This window comes from Lissotriton vulgaris, chromosome 2_1, assembly GCF_964263255.1.
Source record: "Lissotriton vulgaris chromosome 2_1, aLisVul1.2, whole genome shotgun sequence".
In the NCBI taxonomy this organism is placed as follows: Eukaryota; Metazoa; Chordata; class Amphibia; order Caudata; family Salamandridae; genus Lissotriton; species Lissotriton vulgaris.
In genome coordinates, this window is record NC_141687.1 from 745,672,178 (window position 1) to 745,682,889 (window position 10,712).

Consider the following 10,712-nt stretch of genomic DNA (forward strand, 5'->3'; position numbering starts at 1 on the left):
GGAGTGAGTGGACCTTTGATGTCATGAGCACGGAGTACACTATACAATCTGAATCCATATCCAAAGTTATTATTTTAGTTTTATCCTAAGTAGATTGCTGAGATATCATCCCAATAATGTTTCATAGGAATGTGGTCGTCGTTGATATGCGGCGTTAATGAGAGCGACGGGAGGGACACCGTCGTGTAAATCCACCAGATTGTGGCTTAAAACAAATGAGAGCGACGGGAGGGACACCGTCGTGTAGGTTTCGCAGGATCGCGAACGATTTGGAAAAGGGAGCATTGGGTTCTGCAGGCCCGTGTGTAGACACGCCGGATTGTGTGTCAGATCTGCCCTGGGGTAGAACGGTCTGGGTCAGAGTGACCGCGAGGCCAACCGATGTGAATAAGATATTGTAGAAAATCCATATATGTATATTGTCATTCCCCATTCTTAGGTGCGACCTGTATATTTATCTGTATATCTACTCATTGTGAATACGATCTAAGAAGGGAAGGTGAGTACGTTTTGGCTGGGTCACAGGGGCCCCTGGGGGCTGATCCCATCTAAACAGAAAATCCAGCCATTACATCTGGCGTCACGAACTGTTTACGAAGCCTGTGTGCATTGTGTTGTTTTAATCTAGTTGGTTTGCGCTCGGCTTGTACGTATCAAATTTTGTTTATAATTGTGTATATAATTTTTTGCGTGTTATTATGTTTCCGAAAAAATCATCGTCGGTTTTCAAATTACCGATTCAGATTCCCGGCTGGGAGTCTACGCCTTACGAGGCCTTGGCCCGTGAGTGGGCTGATTCCACTGGTTTGAGTGAAAATTGGTCTTCATGCTTGGAGCAGGCGGAGCCTGCCGATGTGATTTCATGCTTGCAGAAAGCGCCAATTGTGAAGGGTGATGAGCTTCCTATTTTAGGACGCAGAGGGTGGATTATTCTTAATGCATACAGAATATTGCATGAGAAGTTTGTTCAACTACAGAAACAATTTAAAGATACGGAAGGACAGTGTGTTGAGTTGCAAAATGCGCATACTCTTTTGCGTTGTCAAAATAAACTGCTTGCCGACAAACTTGAAACATATCAGACCATTGCCGAAAGAGCTGCGGTCCGTATTGCACGATATAAGTATAAACATCGTCGTGGACGTGTGTCTTCACGCAAAGTGCGTATGATTGTAGCAAAAGCTGGGATGGATTGGAACCCCGATGAGTGGGACGGTAATATCTGGGATTCTCATACTTCTGACTCCTCGGCAGAGGAGGGTGACAAGCGCGAGGCTTCTCGCTCCGGACGTGATTGTAAATCTGCTTCTTGCATTGATTTGACTCCCGACTGTGACCGTGCTCGTTCTTCCCGTGCGGATGACGTAGTTTGCCCTGATTGTTCTGTTAAATCTAAGATGCGGGCTTCCTCGGAAGCTCTTCCCGCAGTTTCTGCTCACCCGATCTTTCGGCGGAAATTACAACAAGCCCCTGGTAATCCGGGTGGTATCGCTCTTGACTGTATTGAAGATTTTACTCAGCAGGAGATCAGTGACATCCTGCAACGATTTAAACAACGACCTGGTGAAACCTTGCTTACCTGGATGGTGCGTCTTTATGAGCTTGGCGCTTCCGGTATTATGCTTGATGCTGTTGACTGTTTACGATTTTGCTCTTTGAGTTCTGATTCTACTATTCAGGACCATTTTCGGAATTATAATGGTAATGCCCAAATTTCATTGCTCCAGCTTGCGTCTGATGGCTGTAATCATAAATATCCAACAGAGTCTGATTGGCCCTCTGATGAAAAGCCGTGGTATACTCTGCGCGATGCGTCGCAACGTTTAAAGGAAGAAGTCATGAAAACGTGTATCTTCCTTAGTACTGCTGACAGGTTATTGGATGGTCTGTTAACATCTTCCGTGCGTAACCGCATTATACGTACTTCTCCTGTTGCTTACAAGCAGGTCATGATGACATTATTGATTAACCAAACTGGCAATCCTTTGTCTGCTGTGCTTGAGTCTGTTCGTCAGCTTGGTGAGTTGGGTGAATGGTTTAAACCTGAAAGACAATCCCGACCTGAGGGTCGTACTGGTGGGGACTATAAGTTCTCTAGACGTGACATGTTTCTTGCTCTCATTGCTGATGGTGTCAAAAGGGAAGAGATCGATGGTGAACCTAATAATATCCTATGGGATATGTTTCGTAAGCGTGGTTTGGATCGGAAGGAAGGTGCCCGTCGTGTGCGAAGGAATGAGTATGATCGTGATTCGGATGACAGTGGTGATGAGAGACGACGTGTGAATACTGATCGCCGTGATGATCGGCGCTATGAACGCGGTGGTTCCCCCCGTCGTACTGATGGGAGGGGGAGAGAGGATGATCGTGAGAGGGGAAGAGATGATCGTGGTTCTAGCAGACGTAGAGATGCAAGGAGTTATTCCCCTGACGTAAGAAAGAGAGAGGATCGTAACAGACTCTCTGATCGTAACTCACAACTTTTTGAATCTGACACTAACCCGTTTCGTACTGGAGACGGATATGAACAAGAAATTCTAATACCCAAGAAAACTGAGAGCATTTACCCTGATCTGTCTTGGTTGACGGAACGCAGGAAAAATGACTAGGAAATTGGTCAAGCTCCGGTACGCAGGTGGGCCCACAGAGATTACAGACCCTATGTAGATATTGAGATTTTTTGGAAACATCGTAATATCCAAAGGGCCCGAGCGTTGGTTGATACTGGGGCGGAGGCCACTTTAATTCATGGTAAGTCAAGAAAATTTCATGGACAGTTTTTCACAATTACCGGTTTGGGTGGTAAAGAAACACCCGCAGTTCAAACTGCACTTGAGATTAAAATTGGTAGGATTCCTCGTAGAGAATACTCTGTGTTGGTTGTGCCACTTTTGGAATACATTATTGGAATTGACATTTTGAAAGGTATGACTTTGCATTTGGATGATGGTTACTATCAGTTTGGTACTAGACAGTACATTTCGACCAGACCCGTACGGGTTGGCCGTTTACGCATGCCACCTATTAAGATCCCTTTAGCAACGAAAGTGATTTCTCAGAAACAATATCGCATCCCAGGTGGTCATGAAGAAATTACAGCTACGATTCAGGATTTGGTTGACGCAGGGGTCATTACTCCGGTCACATCCGCTTGGAATAATCCTGTTTGGCCCGTGCGCAAAAGTGACAACTCTTGGCGCATGACTGTTGATTATCGAGAATTGAACAAACATACGCCTAAATTGACTGTGGCAGTGCCTGACATTGTTACACTGATTGAAAGAATTCAAAAGCATCCAGGTACATGGTATGCTTCTATCGATATTGCTAATGCATTCTTTTCGATTCCAATTGCCCCCGAATGCCAGGAACAATTCAGTTTTACATGGAATGGACGTCAAATGACGTTCCGGAGTCTTCCTCAAGGCTATGTACCCCAGGTTCCGCAGGCCTCGACCTGCATGCTTTAAATGATGCACACTTCCCAGGAAAAGATCGAATAATTGTTGAAACTGGCATCGGTGTCTCTATACCTGCCGGTAGTTTCGGATTAATTGCCCCTAGATCTGGCCTGGCCCTGAAAGGTGTTCAAGTACTCGGAGGAGTGATCGACAGTGATTATCAGGGAGAGATTAAGGTTCTCTTGCTTAATAGCAGTGAGACGGATTTGTTTATCAAAAAGTCTGACCGTGTTGCTCAGTTATTGATTATGCCTGTCTTCAGTGGTGAGATCAAAAAAGGCTCTGCCCCAACGTTGCTGACTGTGCGAGGACAAAAAGGCTTCGGTTCATCTGATCTTCCTGGAGCTAAAATATGGGTGCAATCGCCTAAAAATCCTCCTGAACAGGCTGATATTATTGCGACCGGTCATGACAACACCGTTTTGGTGATGAAGCCAGGGAAAGATGGCTGGGAAGCTGTCCCAGCTGATAAATGTTACTTACGAGAATGATTAAGGCCTGTGTTTGTATTCTTTCAGATCATTCTCTGGACTGCTGCTGCAGGATGTGTCGGCGTTGGACTCCTTTTGGCCTGCTACGCCGGGAGAGGAGAGGATCTACCGACGCCGAGTGATGGGATAACAAGAGCTGCGCGATCTGTGTGGCGGACGTCATCTAATTTTTGGATCACACTCGCTAAACGAGTGACGAACTCTCCGCATTTTTGCCTTACCCCCATGAAGTCTGTTACTGACATTTTATCGACCTGTTTGGTTGCTGTCCCTGCATCTATTGAAACCCTTCATCATGTGTTTAATGTATCCGATGCCCGACCTAATGTCATTTTGGGCGACTTCTTGGCCCATGAATTTTGTCCCTCATGTACTCTTCTTCCAGACCAGGATGTTCTTATTAATTCCAGAATTACTACTTTTAATATTACCCCTGGTGATCTTTGTTTTATCATGACCTGTAATCCTAAAGCCATCTCTGAATGTTTGCGGTTGAAACTCCAAGCCGCTACTACTTTTTCATTTCATCAACGTTTGCTATGCTTAAACAGACTTCCTAACTCATGCCTTTCAGTGAAGAACAATATGACTTGTAAAAGTTTAGTTGTAGCCACTAGCCATTATCGTTCAATGTTGTTACCAGCTGGATGGCTCTTTTCTTGCGGGAATTCATCTTGGCCCTATATTCCTGCGAATATTTCTGGTGGCCCATGTGCCATCACTAGATTAAGTTTGCTAATGTTTTCTTCACATCCTCCTTCCCATTCCCGTATTATTAGAGACTCAATGTCCTTACATGAAGACTGTGATTCCTCTGTTCATCTTTTTTCCAGATCAGAATATCTTGGTTTAGCTTTTTCTATTATTGGTGTTCCTGCATTAGCCGTTTATAATGCCAAAACAATCGGCAAAATGGCCTGCTGGATGGTCAAATCGATCAATCAAACTTCTACTGTTTTGTCAGATTTATTATTAGATTCCCAAGGCGAACGTAGAGCTATTTTGCAAAATCGTGCTGCAATCGATTATTTGTTGTTAAAACACGGGCATGAATGCTCTGACTTTGAAGGTCTGTGCTGTTTTAATTTGTCTGACCATTCTAAAGATATCCAGTCCCATATTAATAAACTCCACGACTTGACTGCAGAAATTAGAGAACACATAGATCAGGGTTTCTTTGACTGGCTTTTTAATTGGCTCCCTGACATGCATTTTTTACGACAAATTTTGGGAGGGGTTATTATTATTGTCTGCATCCTTATAGCGATTTGCTGCTTTATTCAGTGTATCCCTTCCCTGCTACAATTTTTTAGACTTACAAAGAGTCGTAGATCAGTTAGTTTTGTTTCATATTATTCGTCTACTGACGTTAGTTCCATTTAGTTGGTGGATAATAGACTGGAGTCAAGGGGTGTAATGTTATGGCTGTCTTTTTGCTAGCTCTCTGGAGAAGGAGAATGATAGAGAGTGACTCCAGCCTATCACCCCCATAGCATAGGGATTAGGCCGATAGACAGGGACCCTGTCTTATAGATATAAGGGCATTTTCGTGCCATTTCCCTTAGAGTAAGGCTTATGAATTTAAGTGAGGGGTTAGATATATAAGTATTAGTCATGATTTACTCATTTGCTAACATGCCGATCTGTTTCTCATGGAGCTATGCATATTATGGGCTCCGTAGGCCTTAAGCGAGACAGACTCCATTTTGCTTTCTGCCTGGTAGCTCGAGAAGGCTTTCTAGGTTAAGAGTGATGTTTTAGTTTTAAGCTGTTGTTCGCTTGGAGAGAACCGGTTCAGGCTGACCCTTATCGAAGGAATGTATTTTTCTCCACTCCGAAGACACAACTTCAGGCCGGCCGGCTGGGAAAGTGTCCTTGGTACGGGGAGGTACAAGAATTTGGTGGGCGGCAGGTTACTGGCCGTGAATTTCCATGAAGGAACGGGCTTTGATATTAGCGAAGGTGTTAGTCTTTCAGTCAGTTAGTCCGTAGGCGGCATCTAGCCGTTAGCATCTCTGCCATTATTCATTTTCATGGTGGACAAGTCGCCATCTTTGAAGTCGGAGAAAGATTTAAGACCGAAACTCTCTGAAGATAGACTGAACGAGAAGTGGCGCGGAGCGCACTAATACAGAGAGAAAGAGAGACGGTAGCTAATAAACAGCAAGGTTCCGAGGTCCTGAGGGAGAGCAGACGAGATTGAGCCTAGCAGTGCAGACGTGTACTTGTGACGGCTGAGGGTGACTGCAAGGCGAGCCAGGACCCAGAGACGAGACAGGAGCCTAGATGACTGCCGAGTCCCGATTTCCCATTAACCAGGTGAAGTCCGACCAATTCTTATAGTATGTGCACCCTAACCTTTATCTTTTATTTCCTTTGCAAATGTAATGCTGCATAGTAATGTGATTTATGTTTATTGTTAATAAATATCCTAATTCATATAGAATTAACGTGTACCTGGTGCTTGTGTTCGATCTTGGTAAATGGCACTTCTAGTTGGGCATTGTTTAGGCGAACGGATGAGAAATCCCGATCAGACGAATAGTAACCAAATAAAGAGGGAGTGAGTGGACCTTTGATGTCATGAGCACGGAGTACACTATACAATCTGAATCCATATCCAAAGTTATTATTTTAGTTTTATCCTAAGTAGATTGCTGAGATATCATCCCAATAATGTTTCATAGGAATGTGGTCGTCGTTGATATGCGGCGTTAATGAGAGCGACGGGAGGGACACCGTCGTGTAAATCCACCAGATTGTGGCTTAAAACAAATGAGAGCGACGGGAGGGACACCGTCGTGTAGGTTTCGCAGGATCGCGAACGATTTGGAAAAGGGAGCATTGGGTTCTGCAGGCCCGTGTGTAGACACGCCGGATTGTGTGTCAGATCTGCCCTGGGGTAGAACGGTCTGGGTCAGAGTGACCGCGAGGCCAACCGATGTGAATAAGATATTGTAGAAAATCCATATATGTATATTGTCATTCCCCATTCTTAGGTGCGACCTGTATATTTATCTGTATATCTACTCATTGTGAATACGATCTAAGAAGGGAAGGTGAGTACGTTTTGGCTGGGTCACAGGGGCCCCTGGGGGCTGATCCCATCTAAACAGAAAATCCAGCCATTACAGCATTACATGACAGCCTCTGCTGCACTAGACAAAGCAAAGGAAGACATGGCCTGCAGCGCCACGTAGTGACTGCCCAGTAATCCGCACCCAGAAGTGAAATTCTTAAAAGATATGCCGCGTGATGTATTCCAATTAGGCAGCCAAGTTGATTGTAAGAAGTTTATTGTAGAGAGACAGCTTAAACAACCACCTCCAGCAGATGCTAAATCATAACTGCTACACAGTCCACATATAGAATGTTAAAGCATGAATGTACCATAACAATTCTAATAGAACAGGAAGATAAGAATGCTACACACCTTCCCCCTTTTAAAAAAAACAAAAAAAACAAAAACAAAACAAAAACAAAAAGATTAAAAAAAACTCAATAAAAGTAATCATACAACTTTACAGGAATCTGCTTAACACGAGCACTTTTCCTTAAAACTAAATCAGTAACATCAGTATTTTGTAAAGCAATATTGTCAACATTTTCATTATTAACAACTCTAGAGAGATCATCTCGAATGGAATTATCCAAAAAAGGAATAGAACAATCCAAATTTTGATTCTCACACCCAAAGGTATCTAGCATGGCGGGGTAAGACACATCATGTTTCGTGACAGAACTCTTTAATTTGTTATCAGAATGATCCACAATTGAATCATTATTAGTAGTGTAGAAAAAGGGTAGGGCTATGGCCTTTTCCAAGATTTGCCCTGCGCTAACCGCCTCTATACCATTCAAGTTATCAAGCAATGAGGCAGGCGCCGGAGACTGGAAGGCAGGAAACAGAAGTTTTATTCCGACGGAGCAGAACACATCAGATCAGACAACAAGGTATCGTCTCGAGGTGCTCTAACAGCCTCTCTGAGGCCTGGCCTCTTATACCCTGGTTTATGACATGTGAGCATTCTTTATTGCAAAAAAAAGGCTCTTTAACCTTATGAAATGACGTCCCCATAATCCTCGTGTCAAGCCCACCCCCACATATATCCACAATAGAGGTCCTCACCCTGCTGATAACAGGAGGGGGCTATCACGCGGCTGAGTGTTCCGCCGATTCTTAGGATGTGTGCGCCTGATCGTATCCCATGGGGTGGGGAGGCCATGGTCAATAGTGGGTCCTTTGAAGAGGAGCGACTCCATACAATAAGGGGCAGTAAACGGTATCTCCCGGCTTAGGCGATGGCCTCGGACCTGTGTGGACAGTCGGACTCGGGGGAAGGGGTCATCAAAGGAGTGGTATTCATGCCGCGTGGACAATCAAGCGCGGAGGGATGGTTTATCAACAGAGGGGTATTCATGAAAGGAGAGGAGGTGCTGGTCAGGCGCGGGCGTGACTCCCACGGACAGGGTCATGCAGGAGGAGAAGGGTTATGCTCATGTGAGGGGGGGAAGGGGGTGCCAGGGTGCGCGGGGGATGCTTGCAGGGTCGGAGGAGCGCGCTGGCGATCGATCGTGGACAGGGAGACCATGATACCTAAAATGGCTGTCGTGCACGTTGTACGTGGGTGACAAGTTGGCGCAGATGATGTTCAGCTCGTAAACTAAAATTCCACAGTCCTCCCTTTCAACATGTCTCGCCAGCTTGTCAGTTTGGATTTATCCCCATAAGGCCACGTATTTCTACTTCATAGAGGGGACTCATGTGCTCATTTCGGAAGTCCAAAGTCTTTGGGCACATACAGTTAGAAACAAGGCCGAATAAAGATGGTAGACATTGGATACCCAAACAACACCCACATAATATCACAACAGGTATCAGTATGAAGGAAAACAACCTCCAACCCCAGTCCTTCAAAGTGTCCCAAAACCAGCTCCCAAGCGACTATCCTTCTTGTTCTTGGTGAACCTCTGAGGAAAGTCTGTGGAGATGTTCAATTGCTTTGTAGACTGAGGGCGAGTTATCTGGCACGTAGGTGCAGCAGCTAGATCCGATGATGCGGCATGCTCCTCCTCGATCGGCTAGAACCACATCTAGAACAAGGCGGTTTTGAAGGGCCACAAGGCGGACCGCCTGAAGCTCAGCCGTGTTGTTAGCGAGGATGCCAGCCTTGATGTTGATCATTGTTTCTACTGCCTGGGTCAGGTGTCGGATAGCGCGGCTGTTTGCCATTGGGCCCCACAGGGGAACGAGTCCCTTTGCTGCATCCAGGAACTGTGCTCCAGTGGAGTCGGCCTGTCCAATGTCGTCTGCACGCCTCTGCCGGTGATGGTTAGCAGGGGCTACATACGTGGGGGGAGAACGAAGGCGATGTAGCAGATACCCTTCCAACCTTTCGGGAGCCAGGTGTAAGCTTTGGTGCCACACACGAAGTACATGTTTGGAGAAGCAACAAAGGAAGGGGGATCAGCTGAGTCCAATGTTCTGATGATTCGACAGGAACTGTGACCCACCAGCTGTGTTCCCTGGCCTTCGAGACACACAAGACCTGTGATATTGACAACAGACAGAGCCACAGTCAGAGTGGCGGTAGTTTGTTTTCGCAGATGAGAGAAGGTGGATCTAGCTGGATTGTGGAGCACCTGCATTTCGACACGTTCTTTGGCTGGAATATTCGTAAGGAAGGTGGTGCCCGTGAGCGCAGGACACAAGGGAGCAGAGGTCTTTCCGGTTTTGTTCAGCCAAAACCCTGAGTAGAAGTGCGACACTGTCTGGCTGGAAGTGGCGTTATCCTTGTGGCTCTCTTGCATGAGGATCAACCAGGCGAGGCAGGAGCCGTGAACTGAGAAAGGAGAAGGGATGAAGGGGATGGAGTGTCCAGTGGCATGCGGGAGCAACCCGCAGATCCAGCAGTTCGTGGCATTTGCAGCAAGGTTGTGTTGGTGCAAAAGTTGCACGAAGGAATTGTTCCAGAACTCCCTGCGTCTCTCTCGGAGCTGAGGCGACAGGGAGATCAGGTGGTGCTCTTTCATGGGGGTTGGTTGTGCAGTGGGTTGCAATGCCTGATGAGCCGGTGTGCTTTCCTCCAGGATCCAGAAGGAGGTCATGAGGAGGAGGCAAAAGAGGAAGACAATGAAGAAGGCGATTGTCTTTGATTTGTGCAGGTTGTCAGTCTTTGGGTTCCTGTAGTGGGTATTTCCGGTTGCTTCCATCATCTTCTCAACTGGTGCTTCCATCATCTTCTTATCTGGCGCTTCCATCATCTTCAAGGTGCTCGGTGGTGGGCAGAACCACAGACTTTGTTTATCTTCCCTCCCGGTAACCCTTGGTTGTGTTTAGGTCACCGTTCTGGGATTCAACTTAGTCCGTGGCCTACTTAGCCGAAGCTCCCTCCTTTCGACGCAGGAAATACCCTTCTCTGGATGGCACAGTGGGATCAGAGAATTTTGCAAGTTCAAGTGCCTCAGTATCGGGATAACAGTTCAAGGTGGGTCGGTCTTTGTTCAGGAGCTCTTCTTGGGTGTTGACGTTTTCTGTCGTGGCCAGGGTCGCGGAGACCTTCCGGCAGTGGTGTGCGTGCAGCCAGTGCCTCTTCCCCTCCACTCGAAGCGCCGTCCGTGTGGTAATCAGCACTTGCCAGGGGCCCGTCCACCGGGGTTCCAGGCTCTTGGTCCGTTGGAAGTTTCGGATTAGAACGAAATCTCCCGGTTGGATGTCGTGGCCTGGGCCCCTGGAAGCATCGGGGATGGCCTGCTGCAC